The sequence below is a fragment of the Macaca fascicularis genome, chromosome 7 (assembly GCF_037993035.2).
Source record: "Macaca fascicularis isolate 582-1 chromosome 7, T2T-MFA8v1.1".
Taxonomy (NCBI): Eukaryota; Metazoa; Chordata; class Mammalia; order Primates; family Cercopithecidae; genus Macaca; species Macaca fascicularis.
The window spans coordinates 103880993-103899800 of NC_088381.1; the positions used below are offsets into that span (position 1 = coordinate 103880993).

The 18808-nt window shown below is 39.9% G+C and overlaps 1 long non-coding RNA gene across 2 annotated transcripts in view; it reads left to right on the forward strand.

Moving 5' to 3' along the window:
* Nucleotides 1-18808, forward strand: part of LOC135971959 (uncharacterized) — a 173194-nt gene that overhangs the window by 66005 nt on the left and 88381 nt on the right. The window contains exons 3-5 of one of the 2 annotated variants that reach the window (XR_012415707.1): nt 3904-4037; nt 5440-5597; nt 10622-10886. This is a non-coding gene — a long non-coding RNA (uncharacterized lncRNA). Of the gene's footprint in view, nt 1-3903; nt 4038-5439; nt 5598-10621; nt 10887-18808 lie in introns of those variants that run through there. The other variant, XR_010588403.1, reaches the window with a different exon arrangement.

Below are 18808 nucleotides of genomic sequence, written 5' to 3' on the forward strand. Positions count from 1 at the left end.
GTCCCATCATGTAAGCTGCAGGGGTCTTGCACTGTCTACTTCTTGGAAAACAAAACTGCCAGTGTTTCCTGGGCCCCACACTTGTCTGTGTGGTGGGTCTATTACTGCTTTTGTAATCGATTAGCCTGAGTTACAGAAGAGGGAAAGGATAGGCTGACAGGTGGTATTTGCAGTAGGTGCAGAAGAAGATTTGAGTGTCTCCTAATACAAGTCCCTTTCCTACTCCTCCCTCCTGTCTGCCCCCACCAGCCAAGGAACATGTGTGGTCCTCACAAGTAGACTGCAAGCCACCCAGGAGGCAAGAACAATAGCATGCATGCCTTTAAATCCTGGGAATCTCTGAATACGGTTCTTACACAGCATGAAAGTGTAACACATATTTGTAGATTTTATGTTAAACCAAGTTTAACCTGTGTAAAAATGTAAGAGATGTAGCTGAGTTACATTGTGATTTTTAAAGTTCCTCCAGTGTGAGCATTTTGCATGCAGTATGCACATTGCTATTGTTTCCAAGTGTAAATAAGAGGGCAGAGTCCTATTTATTGATAATTCTATTATAGATCTATAATAGTTATAGATGTATGATACTCTTATTAAAGACACAGCTACAGCAGTTTTAATTATTCACCCATAATGAATGAACCTGGTCCCTGTTTAAGAAATGCAAGATTTGTATGATTCAAGCATATTCTCTCTTACAGACAGACACTAATGAGTCCTATGAAGGTAATAGACTCTTATCATTGAACCAGAGCCTGAACAAATGTGTTCATTAGTCTTACTTGTCTTCTGATGATAGATAAGTTGAATCTTGAGCTGGACACATGTCCAGATTTGAACTTCTTTAAAACATAGGGGTTATATTTTAACAGAAAACTTTATAATCAGTAGATTGTTATCATTTGTTGTAGAAAAGAATTTCCTTCTGATGCTTATCATGAAGATTCTCATGGATACTTTGCATTTCTTCCTAAATGGGAATCTTTTTATTGTATTTTCCTGATTTTATAATTAATACATTCTCTTTGTAGGAAATTTAAACAATTCAGAGGTGAATATTAAATTTAATTCAAAACTCCCATAATAATATTCCTCAAAAGAATCACTGTTAACATTTTGATGCATATTTATTTATATGATTTAACAAGCCATTGTACAGCAATTTGTATACACTTAGCTCTTGTCCATCCACTTTACAATTGTGCTTCATTTACTCCTCTTGACAACCCTATGAGGTAGGTATTATTATTTCCCTATTTACAGAGAAGGAAATGGAGTCTCAGAGGCTTTAATAACTTGCACAAAAGCACATGGTTATAAGCGGCAAAGTTGGGATTCCAACACAGACCCTCTGACTCCGGAGTCCCTGCTCTTAGTTACATACCAGGCCTCTATGCCCATATCTCCATGACTAAAATTAAAAAAAATATATCCCATGTTTCCAAGTTGACCTGCCTCCTGCAGTCAATTTTTCCTTTAATAGCCTCTTAAAATGGGTGAAGACCCCATCCACGGAAAGTGGGAAGTCCACTGTGCCTTTTCCCCAGTATTTCTGTGGATTCCCAGTGGTGGTGTGTTCTGGGACATTCTTCTGAATCCCACTCCCTCATAGCATCTTGTCCATGCGTTTGCCATCTTGTCTCTTTGTCTCTGGACACCTCCTCAGTATACCACTAACATAGATAAGGTGGTTATATGTAGAGAACTTTTCCTGAAGATCTGAGGATAAGGAAGATAATTACAATTAGGAAAAAAATTAACACAATGTTTGAAATGATTGTTCTTAGACCCTGAGGGAAAATTAAAATGTCAAAAATTTAAAAATAGATCCTCTTTGGACACATTCCAATGTCCAATATTACTTTCCTATCTTGTGAGCTGTTTTCTCTCTGACTCCTTCTCTCAATTACGTTTTTCCTTGTTTAATATTCTTAACCCCCACCCCTCCACTTTTTTTGAGGCAGAGTCTCCCTCTCTTGCCCAGGCTGGAGTTCAGTGGTGCGATCTCAGCTCACTGCAACCTCCGTCTCCGGGTTCAAGCGATTCTACTGCCTCAGCCTCCCAAGTAGCTAGAATTACAGGTGCCTGCCAGTACTCCTGGCTTATTTTTGTAGTTTTAATATAGGGGGTTTTGCCATATTGACCAGGCTGGCCTTGAACTCTTGGCCTGAAGTGATCCGCCCTCCTTGGCCTCCCAAAGTGCTGGGATTACAGTAGTGAGCCACCATGCTCAGTCCCCTTTTTACCTATGTTATCACCCCCAAACCCCAGTCCTTTCTTTCTCTATTATGCAAAATGACTTAGCTCTACTTCTAGATTTTAAAATCTGTTGTTTTTCCAGTGGTTCTCAATTGGTGGGTGGTGGTGTACGTATGAGTTTACCTTTCAGAGGATATTTTTTTTGTGATAACAAAGAATTATTCAGCTCTAAATGTCAACAGCACTGAGGGTCAAAAACCCCAATCTATAAAAACTGTTTATTTTGCTTTTGGGAACTGTTTTCCTTTACTTGAATGGTGTAATTTTGGGGAAGCCAAAATTACCTAGTAGTCATAGTATATACTGTGTACTATATACATAGTGCCAACATAATACCTACAGAGTAAGCCACAGTAACTGCTCTCTGACTCTTACAGTCAGCAACCACAAGGCTGGGTCCAATTTTGGGGGACTAGGTATGGACATTTGGATCAAGTTGGACCAATCCTCACCTGGGTTGTATTCTACAGATGCCTTCCTACCTGTGTGGAGGGAGGGAATTGACAGGGATATTCATTGCAACACCATTTGTGATAGCAAAAGCTCAGTAACAACCCAAGTGCTCATCAATAGGTGACTGATTAAATTACGGTAAAGCCATACAAATAAATACTATCATGGTAGTTTGTACCAGTACCAGGTTAACTGGGTAAAACTTAGAACTATGTTTCCCAGAATCCTTTCCTGTAGGATTCTAAGTGAGAATTGGCCAAAAGAGGAATTAGTGGGACATTTGGAAGGTGGAAGTGAACAGCACCTGTTACTCTCTTAAAGGCATGGAGATTGGATGGGAGACAAACTCTGAGAGGCTGGTGGTTGCTGGCAAGCCCTCACTCTTCTTTGCCCCATGTTCAACTTCTCCTCCTGACTGGCACCTTGCTAGAGACCCACAGAGGAAACAGCTTCCCATAGATTCCCCCCAGCTTCCCCTTTGTTGAACCGCTTTGTGGCCTGAAGTACTGTAGGGGCTTCTCATATCGACTAGCAACTCTTCAGAAATGTCAAATTCTCCCTCCCAGATCTTTACTTCTCCAGCTCCCACTTAGCATTTTGCTAAGATTCTTTTATTAACATATATATAAGTAACATACAATAAAATGCACAGATTTTAAGTGCTCACATTTTTGATAATTATATATACTTGTGTAATATCACCCCTTAAAAAGATATGGAACATTTCCACCCTCTGCCATTTTCCTTGTGCAATTTTCTAGTAAATTACCCTAATTCGGCAACCACGATTTCATTTCTAGCTCCATAGATTCATTTACCTGTATTTGGCTTTCATAGGAATGGAATTATACAATGAGTACTCTTATGAGTCTGGCTTCTTTCATTCAGCATAATGTTTTTGAGATTTGTCCATGTTGTTTTATGTATTAGTAGTTCATACTTTTTATGCTCGAATAATATTCCATTGTATGAATCTACTTTCCTGTTGATGGACATTTAAGTTGTTTCCAGTTTGAGGCTATTATAAATTCCTGTAAGTTTTTTAATACAGCAAAGAGATTGTTGAGATTATGATCAGTAGTATTTTAAAGATTGTGCAATCTCTACTTTAATTTTCCTAGAGAACTTTACTTCCTTCTACAAAAAAATCACAAATTAGGTACAAAGTTATGATTTCTGTTTTTTTTTCAGAGCCTTTCCCATAGTTGTGGGAAAGAAGATGGATAAAGTTATTGTTAATCTATGATGAAGGAATGATGCCAAGTTTTTCAAGGCTTCCAGAGTCACGGGAGGAGTCACTTGGCAGATCCAGTAGCAGAAGCCAGGTACCAGTTGGAAGACCACAATGTGTTTGTTCAGACCTGTGGGCCTCCCGGATCCTTAGCAAAAGACCACAAAGACAAGTGCTGAATGCAGCTTTTAAAAGTATGGAAGAGACAGTAAGACAATTCTAAGCATGGACTAGAATATAATTTAAGGTTTCTGTGACATGGTGATAGAACTCTTTCCTAGAATTATGAGAGCTGAACTAATGGCTCCCAGATAATTGAAGCATAATAATTAATCTAGAAAAGTGGCCTCTTTTCTGTGGTTGAACCTAAGTGTAGTTTTAACTTTTAACTAAAACCAGGTCAGTTAAGACCATTGGTGTGTGGTATTTATTGGGAATTTAAAATAAAAATTTTTTGTTCTTTTATAAAATTTAAATAGAAATAGATTGTTTCCCCTATAGTATCTAGTGTTAATTAATTGGGCTGACACAATTAATGGCATCAAGAACACATAATTTTGTTTATTATACTAAGAAATTATTCAATTACATAATTGTTTTAATAGGTTAGGTGATTTTACAGATTTTTTATCTGTTTTTGCAACAGCTCTATTCTGATTTCTTTGTGAGAAAGCTTTTAATGTTTCAAAAATTTTGAGATAGAGTTTTGTTAAATTAATCTCATGAAAAATAGTATATATTTTTCAGTAACTGGGGATTTTCATAAAAGCCTTTGAAGATATAATATTAAAAGATCTGATGTTAAGATAGCTGTTGTCATAAAAATCTGTTGATGAATTTTGAATTTTGACTATTAACTGTCCGTGCTAATCAGATATTCAGAGAACAATAAGCAGCATTTGCTGAATTCATTTTTAAGGAAGTCTCAGTTAATATAACTGATTCTTTTAAATCTCCTCATAAAAGAAGGTATTTCTTGAAATATGCTCTTGCTCAAAGTTTAAGATCTGCAACAACTTATGCTGTCAGAGTCTAGTCTTGAGCAATTTAATATCATTGTGACAGGTATTTATTTACCATTGAAGTAAGAATCATTATTTGCTGACACTTTGTGATTTCTCTTCAAGTAGTCCTATTAGATGTGATAGGAATGAATTAACTGAATTTTAGCATGATGCTCATAACTTTATTTCCCCCGCAGAGGCAGCAAAGCAGTCTTCTTGCATGCTGCACATCTGATTTTTCTCTTCCCAATGCTGTTTTTTTTCAGTTTGTGCTTCATTAGTAAAAATATGGGCCTTAATTTAAAACACACTCAGTTCTGAACCCAGAATATTCCGTTAAGTAGATATATTTGAATAGGTCAGTTCTCTTGAAGGATAGTTTTCACCCAAATGCAGTGTCTGTTTAGTATTTTTGTACCACAGAAAAATATGTTTTGAATGTTGTTATTTACCTGTAAGTTCTTTACCCTTAGTTTTTTGCTCTGTCTGCAGATTAAGTGACCAGCCTAAGGCAAGAGCCAGATTTGGAGCTTGGAATATGATAGCCCTTAGGGTGCTTTATTCCCTGAGACAATCCACACTTCTGCCTCAGTAAAGGAATCAATGGAGGGCTCAGCTTTTCCTCTGCAAGAAACCTGCTCTCTGGGACAGTAAGTCACGCCCCCTGTGAAAACATCTAAAAAACCAATTCATCTTTGTTATTGCTTCATGGCATCCTAAGAGTACAGAGTGATAGCCTCTTCGTGAGGAAAGTCAACTGAAGGCAGGCTGCTGTGTAATGCCATGGATCTGATTTTCAGTGGACCACTCTGTATTAATCATGTCATTATACAGAGACCGTAAGGCATGAATGACATTGCATGTGTGAAAAAAAATACGAGTTTTGTGATCTGGCTGAATGGAAAAGTGCTGTGTCCAGCATCACAATATCTTTTCTGACCTCAGCTGAATATTGCAGTCTAAATCACCACACAGTTCAGTTCTTATTTACATATGGTAGCATCTGATACTGTTCATTTACTGTTTGGGTGTTAGTCTTGCCTCTCCCAGAACATATTGAACTCTTTGTGTTGAGGGAGCAAATCATATCATTAGTATCCCTTAGTACGTCTGCTATGGTCTGAATGTTTGTGTCTCCTCCCCTACAAATTTATATGTGGAAATTCTATCCCTCAAGGTGATAATATTAGGAGGTGGGGCCTTTTGGGAGGTTATTGGGTTGTGAGGGTAGAATCCTTGTGAATGGGATTAGCAATCTTGTACAATAGGCCCAAGGGAACTCATTCATCCCTTCCACCGTGTGAGGACGTGGTGAGAATGTGCTATCTATGAACCAGGAAGCAGAGCATCAGCAGACACTGAATCTGCCAGTCCCTTGACCTTGGACATCCCAGCCTCCAGAACTGTGAGAAATTCCTGTTGTTATAAGCCAGCCCTTTTATAGTATTTTGTGATAGCAGCCTGAATGGACTAAAGCAATGTCTAAGACATTTGGCTGATGTAATTGTTGACTAAAAGAACTTTTTTCAAGGATATGGTGCATAATTATATAAATGTCCTTTATTGCCAGACATACTGACTGTACAACTTATGAAGTATCATTCCGTAATGATTAAGAGCTTGGGTTCTGGAATCTGACTGTAATGTTTCTTCTACTTGCTATCTTTGGAATCTAAGACACATTCCTTAACCTCTTTGGGTCTTAATTTCCTCATCTGTAAATAAGAATAATAATGGTTACTACCCATAGTGTTGTTATGAGTTTTAGAGGAGTTACTATTAGTAAAGCAGAGAACAGTGTCTGGATCATAAGAAGGGCTTGCTATTGCTATTTTAAGAAATAGTTAAGCCTGTAGGGTCTTGACATCCAGGTTGGCTATAGTTTGTGGGTTCAGGAAACCTGAAGATTCTATTCACAGCTGGACTAGGACCAGTTTTGAATTATGACTCTAGAGCTGGCTCTGGAAAGTTCCCAATTGGTCAGATGAGTACACGTGAGAAATGGAATTGAGTATGAATATAGCCATTTGTGAGAATTTTGGCCTGAGGCTAAGATGAGTTAAATTGATTGACTCAGAAGTCATGGCAGTAGGCCAGCCCTGTGTACCAGAAGTTCTGTTATTTCAGCAAGAAATGGTTAAGGAAAATTCAATCAGAGGATCCTAAGGCTCAGTGAAATTCTGAATTCAAAATCTCTTTCAGCAAAGTCACTTACTATTGTAGTAGGTTCCAGTTAGTTGAAGTGTAGTCAACCTCAGCTTTGGTTAAATCATCATGTGGTTCTGAACCACATGGAGCAAATGGTAATGGAGAATGTGGTCACTCATCTCCAAAGATGGCACACAGGGAAGCCTCCTTTCCAGTACTCATACTTGTTTGATCTTCTCCCCATGAATCTAGGATGGTCCTCCCAACTTGCTTTTGCCCCCACACAGTGCTGGGGATGCAGTGCTATATGGCTTCTGAGGCTAGGCCATAAGAAGGCTCACAGATTTTGCCTTTCTTCCTGGAAGGCTCTGGGGGAGGCTAGTCATGAGGCAACAAGTCCAACTCTCTGGAACAGCCATGCTGTGAGGCAGTGGTGTACCAAGGCTGGGGGCAGTGGGAATGGTCCACTTAAAAGTACAGAGATTAAAGGGATGCATTGTCTATAAAGAATTTAAAAAGTATGCTAAAACCAACTAAAAGTTGGTCTTCCTTTTATTATCAGCATGCACAGCAATTCTTAACAAGGCTCAGTGATAACATATCCCTTCCCATGAGTGGATCAGTCCCATAGCCTCTTCCGCCCACCCTGCCTCCTGCAAGCCAGTGCTGTGAAGCCCAAGCTAGCCCTGTGGCAAGGGAGATGTCTGCTCAGTCTCCAGCTGCTCCAGCCATCCCAGCCTAGGCACCAGTCACTTGAGGGAAGAAGCCATCTTGGATGTCCAGCCTAGTCTGGCTTTGAGAAGACTCTATCTAGCTCCTGCTGCCATCTTACTGCAGTTGCATGAAGGATCAAATGTCATAGCCATCCAGCCGAGCCTTGGCAAACTACAGACTGTATGAGGAGTTTTTTTAGGGCACTATGTTTTGGGGGTAGTTTGTTATGCAGCAATTAATAAATAGAAGAGAGAAGAGGCATGCAAGAAGAAGAGAGCCTCTTCTATCTCTTAAAATAGCAACAAGTATCCTTGGCTGTGTGGGGTCTCTAGATATCAGCTTATCTTGATGTTGACAGAGGCCAAAAATACTAGATTTCACTACCGGATGGAAATTATATCGGTGTAGATGTTGCTAAGCAACAAGAGATCAGAAACCTATAAGGAGTGACCATATAATGCAAAGCATTGGGTCAGCCAACTAAGTTCCTCCTGCACTTATTTTTTAGAACCTGCTTATGAAAGAAGCAATGTCCACAATGCGTGGGGGGAGGAAAGTCTCCTGGGACCTTAAAGGAAAGTGTACACTTCATAATTTGCCTGCAATGATCAGCAAACTAAAAAGTCAACACATAACCTGAAAAATGGTCACTGTTTGTGATTTAAAAGAAGAGTAAGCTTTAGCAATAAATACTGACAGCACTGGGAGCTCTGTCTCATCCTCACATCCTTTGAAAAGGCATTTGTAAGTGTGAAAATCCTTTCCCCTTGAAATACCGCAAAGCTGTAAATATTTATGAAAACATCCAAATCGGTAGGCAGTAATGTCTTTCTGAGCTTTATAAGGGTATTATTAGGTGGTCAGTGAACCTGAGGGTTTTTTTGGAAGTCAGTGGGACCTAAAAACTTTTCCTTTGACTGGTCAGAGAAGCAGGCTGAGAAAGGGGGAATCTTACCGAGGGTTTTGTGAATAGCCTAGTAGCAGGTGCACGTGAAAACACTAGTGGTCAGAATAAAGTCTGCACCCCTCAACTGTTCCTCACCAGCAATCATTTTCATTATTTCTGCTCAGTGACCTTTCGTTCCCTCCATTTTTCTCTGATAATTAGATTTCTTAAATTACAAAAGGTAGGGGGAGAAATGGTAAGCTCAATAGAAGACAAACAGGAATTGAATGTATGTATGCATTTATTTTTAATATGTTTTAGCAAAACCTATATGTACCCACCCCCCACCCCCCAACACATATACATCACTGGGCTTTAGAGTCCTTGCTGAGACGTGGGTTTGAGGGAGATAACCACGCGTGGTGAGTTGCAGAGCCTGCCCTCCGCCTGCCAGCGTTGCTGTGGGGAGCGCACTCTCTGTCGAGCACTGCTCTAGCAGACCCACCAAATCCCATGTAAGTGGTCAGAGCACAAATGAGGCTGTCGGTGGGTAGTCCTACTCTATTCATAAGCTCTTTCAGAACAATTTTCATTACTTTTTTTAAATACTGTTTTTGGCAAACACTTGATACTTGAAATAAAAAATGCATGAGTCACCTACTGGGATAGGCACAGTGTGTGGTTCATTGAATTTAGCTAAATTGTGAGTCATCCATCAATAGTCCTCTTGGTGAACATACTTGTAATAATTTCACACATTACAAACAAAAATAGGTATGATTTTCAAGATTCTTGAAGCTGTTTCCCTTGGGGATTCTTTGGATTGTGTTTAGAGTTTTTTGTGTTGCTAGGTGGTGAGAAACTTGTCAGCCTTGTTTTCAGATGGATCCAAGGCTTGTGTCTCTGTCACGTGGTAAAAGAACTTTGGTTTGGGAGGCTCAGGGGCAGAGTACGAAGCTGAGCATCGTGAAGTGGGGGAAACAGGAATTAGTGATTAATATTTGTCCTTGTCAGATCATTGACTTTTAAGATTGATTTTGGCGTCTGAAAAATGTTTGGCTCCACTCTCAGAACACAGTCAGAGCAGCAAGAATATGCACCTGTGCCCCCCACCCCCTTTTTTTCTGATAGGAGAGAGCTGAGCAGGGTGGTTATGTGTCTGTGCACTACTGCCCTCTGTTGGATGGCACTAGAGTTTCTCTGTACCCACACCCCGGCTGAATGAGCGCTTCTGGTTGACTGGCAGGTGACCCAGGCAAATATGTCAGTATTAGACTAAGACCAATGAAAAAACAATAGTTGGCCTGTATAAGGTAAGAGGAACTTCTCTCTGGTAGAGAAATGAGAGTGTAGACTTTCTGACCTGTTGGGTTCCTGTGTCTATTCTGGCGGCTGCCAGGGAAGAGGTTGGCGCCTGCTGCTGAGTGACAGGACAGACTTTGTGATTCAACTGCTAGATCTTTGGCTTTTCAGGAAGTGAAAATAATCCCAAGATAAAGTATCCTCACTTGTATTTTTCCCCTTTCATAAGTGCAATAGGGCATAAAAGGGCTTTGGCTTTTGGCTACAACCAGAGGTGAAAGTTTTTATATGGGCATAAAGAGAGAAGTTAAAGCTCTTTGCAAACTATGGCTAAAGTGCCCATGTCAGTAAGATGTATACAGTGACCGAGGACGCTGGCTGGGAAGTTTTCTTCGTTTTGGCAGATTCCTCTGCCCTCCTTCACCTTCTCCAAGGTAGTGAGAGTAAGTGTCCAGGCAGGAGCTTTGGGGATCCTGTCCTGCCACTATTGGCTGAGTAACTTGGGAAAGTTGTCTGACTCTCGGACCACATTTTTTTCTCACGTGTAAAATGAGGCATTTGAAATAGATGCCATCTCAGAGTCGTGTCATTTCTGAGATGCAATAAATTATCTTTTGTTCCTAGATGATAATGTAAGCACAAAGAACAACACTATTTAAAGATCACACACATACCCTCTCAAACACATCATCTGCCTTTGGGAAAGCAACGTGTTCACTGTGATAATTCAGCACCAGGACCTGAGGTGGTGGGAACAGCTTTGGCTGGTTTGCTGCTCTCCAAGGAGCTCCTGTGCCGGCCTCTTTGGACAAGCATCCCTGCCCTGCGGCGCAGAGTCTCCAGGACCAGCAGATGGCGCACTTGCACAGTCCACACATTTTCCAGGTTCTCAAGGTAAATGGTACTGATTAACATCCAGAAATAACACCCACCGATGTTAGAACAAATTGCAGCGTTTTCCAGGCCACTAAAACCATGGCACTTTGTGAGCTGGAACATTTGCTAATATTTAAAATGGTTAGAAAGATTGTTAATCTATAATACTTTCGAGTGTTAACAGCCTCTTTCACCCACGCATCAAAAAGCCCTTAATAAATTGGCCTTCTTTTTTCAGGTAGGGAAATTAGGGCAGAGGGTCAATTGGCTAAGATCACAGCAGAACTAGTCCAAATAATTCAGACCATACACCTCGGTGATCTTTTAGAATTGTCTTTCCTCGCCCTTCCTTTCTTTAGTGCCCACTTCTCTTGGTTGTGGAGAGGAATGTGCGTGTTGACTGGGGATGTGGAAGAGGAACTGACATCCTCTGCACTTTGGGGCATCGCCACCTGCCATGGTCATCATAACTCCTGATCGCCACAACCTGTATTCAGAATCCCTGTGATCATAAGAACTGGCATTTACTGATTACTTACTTTGAGCCAGGCATTGTTCTAAGCACTTCTCACACATTAATCATTTAATCTTTCCAGCAGCCCATAAAGGAGGCAGAGAGAGTAAGTAAATTACCTAGAATAACAGATCTTTGCATTTCTCTAGGCTCTAAAAGCAACAATGACTTCCATCTATTTTTTAGTGGTAATCACTCTTTCACCCCAGATATTTCCAGATCATTGACTGATTTTTACTTTAATATTTAAATTGAGAAATTTATTGGAGCTTTGGTGATATCATGTAAGTAAGCCTTGGTTATAGTAGCTTGTAATGCTATTATTAGTGTAGAAGATTTCCTTTCACAACCTTGTGCTTAGAAGGAGTGATTCACTGGAAATGGAAATAAGATGTAAATGAAATGGGAAGCTTGGCAATTTAATCACTCAAGTAATATATATATTTTCAAAGTGCTCACTTAATCCATTAGTCACAAAACAGCATTAGAGATATGTTGGGTGGTTTCACTCCAACAACGTTTATTTGTTTCAAAAACATACATAGTGCTTACTGCATACCAGGCACAAATATTAGTTCACTTAATTCTCCTCACAACTATGATGAGCCCCTTTTACAGATGAGGAAATCAAGGTAAGAGAGGTAAGAAACGTAGCTAGTAAGTGGCAGATCATGATTTACACCAGCCCCTAGCTTCGGATCCATGCTCATAACTACTAGGTTGTGCTACCCCTATCAGTAGCAAGCAGGTATGCTGGCAGGATATAGAGTAATTTAACCAGGGTCAAAGACAGAAACAAACAGTTATAGTGTTGATTTCCTCCTAACAACAATCCTTATACAGCAAATAATTTCTTTCTCTCTCTCTCTCTCTCTCTCTTTTTTTTTTGGAGACAGAGTCTCACTCCATCAGCCAGGCTAGAGTGCGGTGGCACGATCTCGGCTCACTGCAGCCTCCACCTCCTGGGTTCAAGCGATTCTCATGCCTCAGCCTCCTGAGTAGCTGGGACCACAGGTGCATGCTGCCATGCCTGGCTAATTTTTGTATTTTTAGTAGAGATGGGGTTTCGCTATGTTGGCCAGGCTGGTCTCAAACTCCTGGCCACAAGTGATCCACCTGCCTTGGCCTCCCAAAGTGCTGGGATTATACGTGTGAGCCACTGTGCCTGGCCATTATATAGCAAATAATTTCTAAAATAAAAAGTGAGACTAAAAATAGCTAAGTTAGCTGCTAGCCTTGATAAAGGAGAATAGGAATTTTAAAGAACAAGAAACTATAGGGAGACCTACAGATGTTTTGTTTGTTTTTGAGACAGAGTCTCACTCTGTCTCCCAGGCTGGAGTGCAGTGGCATGATCTCAGCTCACTGCAACTCTGCCTTCCGGGTTGAAGTGATTCTCATGTCTCAGCCTCCTGAGTAACTGGGACTATAGGCGTGCATCACCATGCCCAGCTAATTTTTGTATTTTAAGTAGAGATTTTTCTATTTTAAGTCATGTTGGCCAGGCTGGTCTCAAACTCCTGGCCTAAAGTTATCTGCCTGCCTCAGCCTTCCAAAGTGCTGGGATTACAGGGGTGAGCCATTGCACCTGGCCTGTTTTTTAAAATGAGTATTGATGTTTGTGATACTTAGAATAATAATTAGTTCATCATTTTTACTGAAGACTAAGCAAAAGGAAATTGCGTGGCATCACAGTTGTGTGTGAGTGAACATCTGTTTTTTTCCTCCTTCCCCTTTCTGTAATGATGTCATCCTTCACGGCACCTTTCCCAGGAGAAAAACCTTCTCCATTTATAAAGTGCATGGGAGTCAGCTGGGGATCTCATTGAACTCTGGATTCTGATTTGGTGGGTCTGGGATGCAGCTCCAGATTCTGCATTTCTCACCAGCTACTAATGCTGCTGATGTGAGGCCTGCTGGGAGTGGCAGGACTCCTTCCCTTCCTCATCCTGCTTGGGTGTGGGGTTGCCAAAGACAGTACCTTCCATATCACATTCCTTCTACCTTCTGCATAGGAGTGGTCGTCATGTGATCCAGATTTGACTAGATATGATTCCTATCTGGGATTTGGTTCTCCTGCTCCCAACTCATACACCTGGGAGAAGCCTGGCTTCAGGAGGAGGCAAGGAAGTCAATTCATTGAGAGCTGCAGAAAGAGGAAAGGAGAAGGGGGAGAGAGAACAAGGATGACTAGATGATGTACTTTGAATTCTGGAGGCCAGCTCTATCCAGGAACACAAGCCAATAAAGTCCCTTTATGCTCAAGCTAATTTGTATCGTTTCTGCTACTTGCAATTAAAAGGGTTCTGCCTAATACAGAAGTAATTTAGATTTGATATAAAGGAGAATTCTTTACTGTAGCAGGAGGGTGCTTTGCAACTGTTGCTAAAGACCATTGGGAACAGAACAGATACTGAGGTTATTTTGGGGAGACTTGCAAGAATAATATTAAAACATTTAATAATTAGCATGGCATGGATGCTGACCAGTCAAAACAGACACCAGCCACAGTGACATTCTGGGAACGCCAGCCTTGGTCACCTGGATGCCATTTGTAGTAGGTACAAGATCTGCAGTATTTTTGTGTTGCGAATGATATGCCTGAATTCTTTAGTCATATTTTGCTAAAGAGGCTTTCATTAGTGCTTTACAAGATACAATGTTCTCTTACTTTCTTTTTTAATAAATTATAAACTTCCATTTTGCCCCAATATTTTTACACAGGGTTAATTTATTGTCATGTCAGGTGACCATCTTCATTTTTTTTTTAGAATAATCTTCAGAATGTTCTCCTATAAAATTAATTTTAATATCCCTAGCCTTTACTTAAATAGAACGATCTTATATTATTCTAAATGTATTAAGTAGATAACTGATTAATATTACAAAAATGGATACCTGTAATCTTTAGGAATTCTAGAATATTAGATGAAGTCGAGAGTGATATTACAATTTGATTTAAACATGCTAAAAATATACCAGAAGAAGCCACAGTCAGTTTCCAGGAGTTACAACTATGGTGGATTCTATCTTTAAAATATACTGTTATGAAGAGAAGTGGGCTAAAAGGCACAAACATACAGTAAGATAGAAGGAATAAATTCAATGTTTGATAGCAGAGTAGGATGATTATGCTTAACAAACATGTATTGTACGCAGGTGACGGACACCCTAAATACCCTGAGTCACTCAGTACCCATTATGTGTAACAAAATGTCTGATGTACCCCACAAATTTGTGCAAATAAAAAAATAACATATTCTATTAATCTCACCAGGAGTAAAATAACTTTTTGTGGGTTGTGGATTGGTGGACAAGGGGAATAATGGTGATAGAAAAATCCTGGAGACGCTTAGGCCCAGCCACTCTTTTAATGCTTTCTCTGCTTACTTAAAGGTGGGAGCATTGCATTAGAAACCCAGAGATCTGGCTTTTAGTGTGACACCTCCCTGAATTCCACTTTGCACCCCCACCTCACCTTCTCAGTTCCCCCTTCCCCCACCTGCCCTCAAGCCCCAGTCTTTTGTTGTAGAACAGCAACAACAGAGGGAAGAAGCTCTTTCTAGGAATAAGATGCTATATGTTATTCTTAAAGGGAATATGCAAGCTCATGACCAGAGGTTAAGATTCTCCAGGAAAGAGTCAAAAGGCCTTGATACAAGAAAGCAGGATTCCAGAGCAGCCTGGCATTGTTCCAGTCTGAAGTATGGGGTGGTTCCAAAATTGGGGACTGTGGAAATATATTACAGGGATCTGTGGCTCTAGAACACACAGCAGACACTGTGAATGCACTGAATAAATATCTCCCATGTATTGCGCTACTGTTTTCTAATCTATGGAAGTGCCGTTTAAATGATCAAATTACAGTTATTAAAAGTGGAAATGAATTCATAGTAGCTTTCTCTTATATTTTTCCTTAAAGACCTAAGATCTAAAATATGAAATGCTAAGTCTAGATCATATGGCAGTCTCCTCCTTTAAAAGTTTAAGCATGTTAAATAAGTCCATGAAATTTTATAGGTAACTTGGATTTAAAAAAAAATGAAAACTGAAATTCTTTCAGCAGTGAATGTGTGTGTTTTTTTAATTCCCTGGATTGATCAGAGGGTGCTCTCTCTCTATCCTTAGGACTGTGAAGAATTACCTAGAGGCAAGACAAGAGCTCATTAATTAAATATTTCCGCGCTGGACACTCATCTGCCTGACAGTTCTCTCATTATGTGCCCCTGAGAGGGGGACTAGTTGTCAGCAGCTGATGTAAAATAATTTTCTCACTGTTATAACTGCATGAGCAAAGCCTTGATAGCAGTTCTTCATGTCTATTAGGTAAATCATTTGAGGGAAAAATGGTTTTGCACTGAAGGGAAAGTCAAAACATTTCATGCAAAATCTTAAATAACTTGTTTTTTAAAATAAGAAAAAAGTGAACTTTCTCTAACTCTAAGTATCTTTTGTTTGTGGCCCAGGGATCCCTCTACCTTTGCTGTCTCTTTGCTCAGGTATATTTCTCTATTTATTCATAGAGAGAGTATTCTATATGCCCTGATGTGCTATATCAGAAATACCAAGCATGACTAATTCAGTTATCCTCAGTGAATATTATAAATTTGACACTCTTTATGGCCTTGTTGGTGGGCAGGATCTCTGGGTACTCTTTCTGTATTCTTTTGCTTGATAGAGATGAGCATATTTAAAATCCAAATCTATGTCTATGATCTATATCTGCCTGCAGCTAACCCAGTTGAAAATTTTGCTTTGAGATTTCTTTTTATTAGGTTGGTGCAAAAATAATTGCAGGTTTTACAACCTCTAGTTATCTGGTCAATTATTCGGGTTCCAACTAATCACGTCCTATTTCTGTAGTTGATTTAAATGCAGCAAAAGAAGGCACATCTTGAAATGTAAAAAGTCAACAAAGATCTACCTCCAGAAAAGCACTGGATTCATAGTTTTACAAACCGATTCCTTAAAACTTCAATGAAGGAGATACTATTTTAAATATTTCAAAGCTTCACAATGCATTTTATAATCACTCTGATGCTCAAAGAAAACAACATATAAAACTTCCATACAAAGATGCCTTGGTGCCCTGCCCACATCCCACGGGGCAAGGGTGGGTTCTGACTTCACCACAGCCAGTCTGTTATTTCTTCTGTCTCAGACTTCCCCAAGCCCGGGGAGCTTGCTCAGCCTGCATGCGGGAGCAGCCCAGGAGTGCGGGGGATTTAGTGTCCCCAAAGAGAACTATCAGCCACCGGGGTTAAAACTCAATAAGGAGGCATTCCGGTATGCATGGTACACAGTTCCTCTGAGGATCCCCAAGGGGAATGGAGCCCCAGTTACCCTCAGTAGTAATAGCTCATCAATGTACCCTTTATTGTCTTTTCCTCTGTCTCTGTCTCATCTCTCCACTCCCTCACTTCAAGTACATTACTGTACTAATGTCCCTATATCAGGCTCTGCTTTTATGGGGGATCCTAAACTAGGACTGGAGGAAGACAAGTTTACTGAAAAAGTAACTGCTGTCAACAACTAGTATTCAAGGCACGGGTTTCCAGCAGTCAGGGCATCATGCCGCAGAGGCTCCTGCTTTAAGAGTCAGCTGCTGGACAGAATCCAAGAACCTCAGCTGCCATCCCACTGTTGCTGCTGCTGTTGGCTACCACTGCTTTTGGTATTACTGTCGCCGCTGCATCAAGTTTAGACTGTCCTTGCAGCTGCTGCCACTATCAGATATACCATCAGAAACCAGAAATAGGAAGAGGATGGCTTCTTCCATCCTCCAGTCTTCCAGTCTTCTCCCAGTGCCTTCCATTGGCAGAACATACTGGAAGCTAGTCAGAAGAGTGTCTGGAAGATGCAGTTTTCAGTGTTCCTGTCTCCTTACCATATATATCAAAGCACAAACTTTTGTGAATGAGGCCTTAGAGCAAAATGATTGGCTATATAAAACCTATAACCAAAATCGTACGTAACTGAAATTCTAGCTTTTTAAAAGTCAGGGACAAGCCAAAGATTCAGGTTATCCCAACTCTTTTTTTTAAGTTCAGGGGTACATGTGTAGGTTTGTTATATAGGTAAACTCATGTCGTGGGGGTTTGTTGTACAGATTATTTCATCACCCAGGTATTAAGCATAGTACCCATTAGTTATTTTTCCTGATCCTCTCCCTCCTCCCACCCTCCACCCTCCAGTAGGCCCCAGTGTGTGTTGTTTCCATCTATATGTCCCTGTGTTCTCATTATTTAGCTCTTATAAGTGAGAACATGCAGTATTTGGTTTTCTGTTCCTGCATTATTTTGCTAAGGATAATCAACTTAGGTTGATTCTATGTCTTTGCTATTATGAATAGTGCTGCAACGAACATACATGTGCATATGTCTTTATGATACAAAGATTTATATTCCTTTGGGTGTATACCCAGTAATGGGATTGCTGGGTCAAATTGTAGTTCCAGTTTTAGGTCTTCGAGGAGTAGCTACACTATCTCCACAATAGTCGAACTAATTTACACTCCCACTAACAGTGTATAAGCGTTCCCTTTTCTCTGCAACCTTGCCAGCACATGTTATTTTTTGAATTTTTAATAATAGCCATTTGGACTGTTGTAAAATACTATCTCATTGTGGTTTTGATTTGTATTTCTCTAATGATCAGTGATGTTGAGCTTTTTTTCATATGCTTGTTGGCTACATGTATATCTTCTTTTGAAAAGTGTCTGTTCATGTCCTTTGCCCACTTTTTAATGGGGTTGTTTTTTTCTTGTAAATTTGTTTAAGGTCCTTCTAGATGCTGGATAGTGTGTAGTTTGCAAAAATTTTCTCTCATTCTGTAGACAGCTCTTATTTTTTTGAGGTATATTGATATCTAGTTCACATACCATACATTCATGGATAATGTGCAACCACAATCAATTTTAGACATCACCTCAAAAAGAAGCTTTGTACCTTCCATCCCACCTCCCTCCCCTGCCACATTCCTCCCTCTCCCCCACCCTTAAGCAACCATTAATCTATTTTCTGTCTCCATAGATTTCTTTATTCTGGATTTCAGTATAAAAGTAATCATACAATATTTGGTCTTTTGTGACTGGCTTCTTTCACTTAATGTTTGCAAGGTTCATCCATGATTGTAGTATTTATCTGCACTTCATTATTTTTTATGGCTGAATAATATTACATTGTAGGATTATACCATGTTTCACAATGTTTAACATTTTCCTTTAAGTTGTTTAAAGTTTAGTTTAAAAAGAAGCACGAATCTTGGGAAATTAAAGGTAAAATTGTCCCTATTTTCTGATTATAGAATTGTGTGCCTTGAAAAGTCAAAAGGATTAAGGAAAAATGATTATAACTAGAGCATTCTGCATGGTGACTTTCCTGTATGCCAAACAGTTAGCAAACATTTTGAAAACTACTTCA